Consider the following 9,532-nt stretch of genomic DNA (forward strand, 5'->3'; position numbering starts at 1 on the left):
TATCTTTAAAAAAAATAAAAAATAAAAAAAAAAACAAAAAACAAAACAAAACAAAGTATGTGTATTTTGTTATACAATTATGTACATTCATGTATACAATTATGTGTATTCTAGTATAAAATTATGTACATTTTTTAACATGAGATTTTTTTTAAAAGAAAATTAACCGCCAACACAGGGTAGCGAAATTTTAAAAATAAAAAATAAAAATCTGAAACGACGTCGTTTTGCATCAGGACGCACAATGCAATTCGCGCCCTGGTGCAGGATAAATTGCATACTTTTAGTAGTGCATCGTTTATTTATAAGAACGGGCCAAAAAAAAAAAAAAAAAAAAAAAACCTGCCCTAGGATGGTGAAAAAAGTCTTAAACCAAATAGAAAAAAAATCAAAAAAATCAAAAAAAAAAAAAAAAAAAAAAAAAACTTGATAGGTAAACCCTAAGTGCAATTAATTTTTACATTCGCTACAATTAATGATAATGATCTATGCATTTTTTATTATTGCTTGGTGCATTCTTTTTTTTTTCTAAAGTAAACAAAAGCTCCCTGAGACTACATCACCCTTTGTCTAGCAACCCCCATAAGATCTGCTCGAAGGAGGTCCCTCATCGACTTAGGGGAATCTATGAAATAACGCGCCCCCAAAACCCCTTCCTGCCCAAGATTGGCAAGCTTGTCCGCAACTCCGCACAATTGTTACCTTCCCTTAGGTGTGGGAGATCATGGTGATCCCATGGATAGCCATCAGTCTCCTGCAATCCGCCAGCAAAGTAGAGCAAACCTAATCCAAATCTAGATCTTAGCTTTCAAAACAGCTTACACCACTACAGTTGAGTCCAACTCCACCGTGACAGAATCACAACCATTTTCTTTGACGAACTTCAGGCCCTCTTTCAACCCCCAAAGCTCAACCGAGAAGCTATCAGCGTGCCCAATTTTAACCATACCCCAAGCCAATCAGCCTAAGTGGTCTCGAACCAAGCTTCCTACTATACATTGGCCAACCTAGTATTTTAATTCGAAGCACCGTTTGGGCTTCCTTGATCCAGTTACTTTATTGGCCCGGTCCATGTGGCCCAAGCCCATATACTATCCATCACCTTCAGTCTCTAATTGGACATCGTAAAAGACAGTAATGGTGGCCAACTGTTGGTTTGATCAAGGAGTCACATATTGGTGCCCAATACTTTGTCGACCTTGGTGAAATATCCAACACACAACCGTCGGAGCCACCTAATGAATATCCATCTCTTGCCAAAAACATTCAAAAACTTATATATCACCAAAAACAAGCATAACAATTATCATCACAAGATGAACACACAACCTAGAATACGTGGTCCAAATTTATGCGCACATGCGACCACTCAGGTGCACGAATGGCACAAGCATATATGCATGTTGGATATAGCATTCAAATAGGTGTAGTTTCTCCTATCCTTTGTCCCACATTGTTTTCATTAGAGACTTTTTCCCTCATTTTAAATACCAACTCCCTTTTAGCATTAGAAATATTATGGAGGGAAAGGAAAGGGGGAACCTCACGCACGCACCGCCGCCCACTCGCGTGCGACCTTCTATTTTATTTCCGAGATTTTTGCTAAATTTTCCCATCTAGAATTAAATTTGTGAGCCAGAATATGTCTCTAAATTTCATGGCCTACTACTTCTCAAACTGTTAGTTTGTTCCGCTATTTATGTGGAATTTCTGTGGTTGAAACTGGGGAGGCAGTTACTTCAGAGACTATAAATACATGCCTCCCCAAAGCTCTAAAACACACCTCTCAGTTCTTTTTTACATCTTCTCATCTCCCTCTCATTTACCAGGTTCGACTATGATTAATTATGTCGGTTAATCGTAGCTCATCTATGTGCAACCAGTTGGAAGCGTACTGGGTTTAAAAGACCGCACAGTCTCTGGAAATTGCTTTTAAGGTAGTGTCCAGTACACTACACAGATTTATTTTTCCCGTTATTCCTTTTCTGTGTTTCCAACCTATAGCAAACGTAGTTCTACTACGACATTTTCTATCTATTTCCCAACAGTTAAAAGCAATACCATCTAGAAAATTTCATCCTTCGTTACTAATTCTGCGTCTGACCTCGCCAAGGTCGAGCCACTAAACGGAATGAATTACCGTAGGTGGTTTATCAAGATGATGATCCACTTTGAGGCTGTTGAACTTGACCACATCCTTACCGCTAACCCCCCCAATCCTATGAACTTGTATGATCCTGTCCAGCCTAACCTGCTGATCCTTGCCAACCAGAAAATCTAGTTACGATTCTGGATGCAACCCCTACCCCGAAAACACCCGAGCCAAAAACTCCAGCCTCATTGTCGCCCGATCCGTCCCAAGAGGTTTGTACTAAGTACGAACGAGACAAAAAAACTGTAAGAAGTATTTTGTTACACTTTATGTCTGACACCCTACTAGATATATACACTGGGTACAAGTCCGCAAAAACGATCTGGACATGTTGCAAAAGAAGTATGGTACAGATGATGCATGCCGCAGGAAATTATCAATTGGACATTGGCTGAACTACAAGATGGTGGACTAAAGGCCGATCATAGAGCACATTCATGAGTACGAGAACTTGGTTGCTGATCTAGTAACCGAAGGCATTCCGGTAAGTGATGTGTTGCAAACCTATGCTCTTGTTGAAAAGTTGCATGAGTCTTGAGCAGAATTCTAAAACAAAATGAAGCACGAGACAAAAGACTGCACCGAGGAGCAAATGATCAATCATATCAACATCCAAAAGGCGTTTCTCCTAAGGCAAATGTCTGTTTCCTTCCCTACAAATTTAAAGGCTAATGTCATAGAAACAAGTGTGAAAGGTAAGAGGTCGAAATCTGGGAGTAGTGATCAAAACAAGAATTGGAAAAAGGGTTTCAAAACTAACAACAACAATCGGTTCAAAAATAATAGACACCATAAATAAGGGAAAGGAGGTGGGTGCTTCGTCTATGGAAAGCATGGACATCGTGCAGCACATGTTACCACCGGAAGGGGTCAAATGATCAGAAGGATAACCAAGAAGAGGCCAAGAACCAAGCAAACTTGCTGGAAGATGTAGAAGTGGTGGCAGCAGTGGTGACTTTAGAGGCAAATGTTGTTGAAGGGTCTGAAGAGTGGATAGTTAACACTGGAGCATCTCGTCATTTCTGCTCAAACAGGAAACTATTCAAGAATTTCCAATCAATTGCTAAAGGACAAGGAGAGCAAGTATTCATGGGAAATGACAGTATGGCTGAGGTAAGAGGTAGAGGAAATGTAGAAATCAAACTCTGTTCTAGCAAGCACTTGTTTTTAACTAATGTGATGTATGTCCCTTCTCTACGAAGGAATTTGGTCTCAGGGCCTTTGTTGGTAAAGGCTGGGATCAAACTAGTTTTTTAAGTCTGGCCACATGATAATGACTTGCAGAGGGGGGTATTTGGGGAAGGGTTACTTATGTGGGGGGCTGTTTGTTTTGCCTCTCATTCCGTTTACTTATGAATAACCTTGTCATTGGTTCTGGTGCTTTTTCTTATATTGCTGTCTCATTTTATGTGTAGCATGGTAGATTAGGACATGTTGATTTTAAATGCATGAACAAGCTAAAAAGCATGAATATGTTGCCAAGTTTGCAAAATGATTCCTTTTCTCAATGTGAAATATGTGTCGAGGAAAAATTTGCTAAAAAATCCTTTTCCAGTATGAAACATCGTGCTACATGTGCCTTAGAATTAATTCACACTATATAGAAGACTTCAAAAATACTGAGACTAAAGGTGGAAAACGATAGTATATTTCTTTTATCGATGATTTTACTCGTTTTTCAAAATTATATCGGCTAACAACAAAAGACGAGGTAGAACACACATTTCTGATCTTTAAAACTGAAGTAGAGAATCAGCTAAATAAAAAGATTAAAAGACTTCGGTCTGGCAGGGGAGATGAATATGAATCTATCTCTCTTAAGTTTTTTTTGTGAAAATTTTGAAATTATTTATGAAGTCACTGCGTCCTATACTCCACAACAAAATAGCATAGTTGAGAGGAAAAATAGAACTCTCAAAGAAATAAATAACGCTCTTCTTATTAGCTCAGGTGCTTTGAACTCTCTATGGGGAGAAACTGCTCTTACAACTAATCACATTCTCAATAGAATACCTCACAAAGGGTATGATAAAACTCCATATGTGTTGTAGAAAGCCTATGCCCCCAACATAAAATACTTCAAAGTGTAGGGTGTTTAGCAAATGTAGGTCTTCCATCATTTAAAATACCTAATAATCTTACGCCTAAGACCTCAGATGCCGTCTTCGTTGTATATGCAGAAAATAGTGCTGCATACAGGCCGATTTATGTACTTAGACAGTCGGTCTGCGTGCGATGCACGGGAGGCTAAGTTCTTTGAACACATCTTCCCTCTAAAATTATCTCCAAACAACTCACAATGTAGTGAATTTACATCACCTCCTACTTCTCAAATTGAGAATGAGCTTGTACAACTTAGGAGAAGTAAGAGACAAAGAACTAAAACAAGTTTTGGGGTCTGATTTAATAACATATATAACTGAGTTTAATGATGTAAACGAACTTTCTGTTCACTTTGTATGCCAGCTAATCCTAGAAGAGGAACCAAAATCATTCGAGGCTGATATGCGCTCAATTGATGCTGTCTTCTGAAAAGAAGCCATACAAAGTGAGTTTGACTCCATTAAGTCTAATCACACTTGGGAATTGGTAGATTTACCCAAAGGGGCTAAACCAATTTGCTGCAAATGGGTCTTTAAAAGAAAACTTAGACTATACGGGTCAATTGAAAGATTTAAAGCGAGGTTTGTAGCCAAGGGCTACAAACAGAAAGTTTGGTGAAGACTACTTCTACACATATTCACCCTTGACTAAAATAGCTTCTATATGTGCATTGTTTGCCTTAGCCTCATCTCACAAGTGGATAGTCCATCAAATGGATGTCAAAACAACCTTCCTTAATGGGGATCTAGAGCAAGAAATCTACATGGAACAACCACATGAATGTGTCGATCTAGGGCAAGAACGAAAGGTATGTAGACTTATAAAATCTCTGTACGGACTAAAATAAGCTCCTAAACGGTGGTATGAAAAATTCATAAAACACTTTTGGATCTGGGTTACTCGATAAACATATTATATGCTTATCTGTACTCGAAGGAGATTGAGTCTAGCATTATTCTTATATGTATCTATGTAGATGATATGTTAATCTTTAGTTCAAATATCAATGTGATAAAACAAACTAAAAAAATCGTTATGTGATAAGTTTGACATGAAGGATATGGGGGAAGTCGATGTGATACTTGGAGTAAAAGTCATGAAAGGAGAAGATGGCTACAAGTTATCACAAAGTCACTACACAGAGATATTATTAAAGACATTTGATAGCTTTGAGGTGACCCCGGCTCAAACTTCATTTGATCATAGTGTAAAACTATCAAAAACTACGGAGGCAGGAGTGTCTAAAGAAAAATATGCGAAAATAATTGGGAGTTTGATGTTCTTAATGAACTATACCAGATCTGATATTGCTCTTGCAGTGAATAGACTCAGTCGATATACTCATAATCCAAGTGAATCTCATTGGCATGCACTAAGACGAGTGCTACGCTATCTAAGAGGCACAATTGACTGGGGGGGCTTCACTATTCTGGGTTTCCTGTAGTCCTAGAAAGATACTGCGATGCAAACTGGTCAATGATAGTGATGATGTCAGCTCCACCAGTGGGTACGTGTCTATTAGTGGAGTAGCTATATTGTGAAAGTCCACGAAACAATCGTGTATAGGCAGATCAACAACGGAGGCTGAATTTATAGCTCTTGATCTAGCTGGTCAAGAAGCCGAGTGGCTGAGAAAACTACTAGCAGACGTGCCATTTTGGGGGTGTTTTACACCATTTGTGCCCATACATTGTGATTCACAAGATGCTATATGTGTGGCAAAGAATAGTGCCTATAATGGAAAGAGAAGACACATAAGAGTCAGACATGAGTCTGTACGTCAGTTAATAGTGAATGGTGTACTCACATTAGAATATGTGAAGTTTGAGAGGAATATTGCAGATCCTCTCACAAAAGAACTAAACATAAAGGTCATCCTTGATGCGTCAAACGAGATGGGTCTAAAATCAACGAGGTAAAAAATTTATGATCGACACCATGATCGTGGTCAAACGCAATCATAAAAAGACTTACATACTGTGACACTCCGCATTAAATATTCTACAATTAGTATTCCTAAATAATTCTCTAAGGGATTTATTCCTTCAATTTAGCCCAATCCTTCTAATCTAAATAAATCCCTAACTTATGTGTATGTGTGCGCGCACATGGTTTCAAATGAAATCACTTCGCATAGTGTAGCATGTCTTAGAACCATCCGAGCCTTACCTCTGCATCACCCGCCAATCTCTCTTCTCCATGTCAAATATGGTTTGCTCCGTGCCAAGATTTATGCTTTCCGGCCCTTTGTCACCAATTATTGTCAAATGTTGCCGTTAGCAAAACTCTTGCTATGGATGTTATTTTTTATATTTATTATTTTGATATATATATATATATATATATATATATATATATATATAGATTTTGGTTCCTGTGAGGTCAGGTCTTCCCGTGCGGTCAGTGCGGCATACACCATTAGGTATGCATAAATGCACCATATAGTGTTCGAAAATACACCAGAATGAAATGCTAAAAAGTACACCACACAAAAAAATACACCACACATAATGGTGTATTTACGAACACTGTGTGGTGCATTTATGTATACCTAATGGTGTATGCCGCACTGACCACACGGGAAGACCTGACCCTATATATATATATATATATATATATATATATATATATATATATATATATATATCTTGTAATAAACACCAAATCATGTCACTTTCGTGAAAGCAGAGGTGTGTTACTAATCATCGTAATGGATCTTTGAATTGATTATTACTAAATAAAAACAATAAGATCCATGAAATGAACCCACTGTTTGATTAATAAATTGTCCCTTGATGGAGTACTTCGAAATATAACTGGAGTGATTGTGGTTTATCCATGAGTTATCCAATGTTTAATGTACCTTACCATGCGAACAAGGAATTGTCTTTACAGCATATACACAAACCATATTATTGATTGTGCAAAATATGGGATCGGATGTAAGTTTAAACCTTAACGTACATAACTTTGAACCTTTAGGTGCTTAACCTTGAACTTTCAAGTGCAAAAGTTCTATCCTTCAAGTGCATAAGTTTGTTCTTCAAGTATATAAGTTTGTTCTTCGGGTGTATAAGATGAGAATTGAAACAAACAGACATGATCAGGAAATTGAACATTATTATATCCAGGTGGTTGTTGCATGTAAACAGTTTTCAGTCAAATTGCCATTAAGAAAGCATTATGAACATCTAGTTGTCTCACAGTCCAACCAGAAGATATAGCCAAAGAAAGAAGTAACATGACTGTGGTAGGCTTGACAACCGGACTGAAAATGTCAAAAAAATCTTGACTGGGAACCTGATTAAATCATTTTGCTACTAGTCTTGTTTTGTATCTCTCAATTGAACCATCCACTTTCCTCTTGGTCCGAAACACCCATTTACATCCAATTACATTTTGCTCAGGTTTAGATGGAACCCAACACCATGTCTGATTTTGCATCAAAGCCTTAAATTCCTCATCCATGGCCTTGCGCCACTCCAAGTGTTTAACTGCCTGTGTGTAACAAGTGGGATCAGTGGTGCAAACCTGAGCTGTCAAAGCTGTAGGAGGTGCGCAAGACTGACTCCGTGTTTTCATATCATGTGTGTGAATGTTCGGTCGAGTGGAGCGGCCCCTTGGGCGACCGGGCGGGCGGGCAGCAACGACCATGACAGCCTGTTGTGCTATCTCGGTCGCAATAGGTGCTGCCGGCAGTGCTTGGGCAGTCCGAATCGGTGCAGCTTGCTGTGCCGATTCGGACTGAACCGGACTGGTCACCACGGGGTGAAGAATAGAGGCAACCCACGGTTTAGGATGAGAATCAGAAATTTTCTACACAGAAATTTTAGTAGCAAAATGAAAAACTACTTCATCAAATCTGACACGCCTGCATACGAACACCTTATTAGTCTGTAAGTTCATACATCTATACCCCCTAAAAGATTCAGGATAATCAAGAAAAACACACGGAGATGATCTGTAGGACATTTTGTGACGATTATAGAGATGTAAGTGAGGATAACAAAGGCAATCAAAGACACGAAAAAAAAAAAAAAAAAAAGAATATAAATGAGGAGTTTTGTTCTTCATGTGCACAAATTTTGATCTTTAGGTGCACAAATTTTGTATCTTTTGCATTCACGAAGAGAATTTGATATGATGAGAAACTAAATATAATGGTCAAGTAGGATACATTGAGGAGAGCATCTCTTATCTGATTAGATATCCCACCTCATATTTCACCTAGCTAGGAGCTCCTTCGCACCTAAACCTTCATATATATATATATATATATATATATATATATATATATATATATATATATATATATATATATATATAAAATCAATAATAAATTTTGAGCATATACTAGCTGTTAACTGTTTAATGAAGTGATCTTTTAACAAACACAAATAGACAATAATAAATTGCTAAGTAAATGTGTGCTTAAACAGTGAGAACGAAAGCAACCCGTCGTCAACATTGTCGCTCCAAATCTTTTGGCACTTTGGCATCTACTATTAGGCTATTAAACAGTGAAAATTATAACTTTTTTGTATAGTGAGAAATATATTATGTAATATTTGAAAAATAAAAATAAAAATAATTAGAATTATATAAATAATAGAGTAAAATTACAGTTTCTCTTAATTAAATAGTACATCAATAAATTTAGGCAAAAACTTGTGTACGATCGTCTCACCGTGAGACGGCTCGGGTCGAATCGAGTCAAGATGACAATGTAATACTTATACACACAAATGTCATACTTATATGCTCAAATGTAACACTAATCAGGAATAAAAGTTTTGTTACTTATAAGGGTAAATGTAATACTTTTACATTTCGATTTAAAAGTACTAGTAAGTGTCCCGTGCGATGCACGGACTATTATTAATTTAACAAATGAGCAAATTACACTTTTGGTCCAATGACTATAGGGAGCATGTTAATTTCGCTCCATGACTTTAAACTAACAATTTAGTCCTTTAACTATGTTGTTTTTAGCAGATTTGGTCCTTTCGGCAAAATCACCGGTGAAAATTGGTCGGAAAAATTTAAACCTTTTTAAATTTTTTATTCATGATGGAAAAATAGTCTTTTTTACGTAAGCTGCTTCTTCTTCTTCGCGTTCATGAGCTACGGCTAACAGTTGCCTCTGCTTCCAAGAAAGAACAGCTCCAAGAATCGAAACCCTAGGTTCAAAAGCAAGGTATGACTTTTATCCTCGGCTTTTTCTTCATGCCTACTACGCATTTCTTGATTCATCTTTCCCAGATCGCACAGTATAAA

This window comes from Ipomoea nil, unplaced genomic scaffold (assembly GCF_001879475.1).
Source record: "Ipomoea nil cultivar Tokyo-kokei standard unplaced genomic scaffold, Asagao_1.1 scaffold3105, whole genome shotgun sequence".
In the NCBI taxonomy this organism is placed as follows: domain Eukaryota; kingdom Viridiplantae; phylum Streptophyta; class Magnoliopsida; order Solanales; family Convolvulaceae; genus Ipomoea; species Ipomoea nil.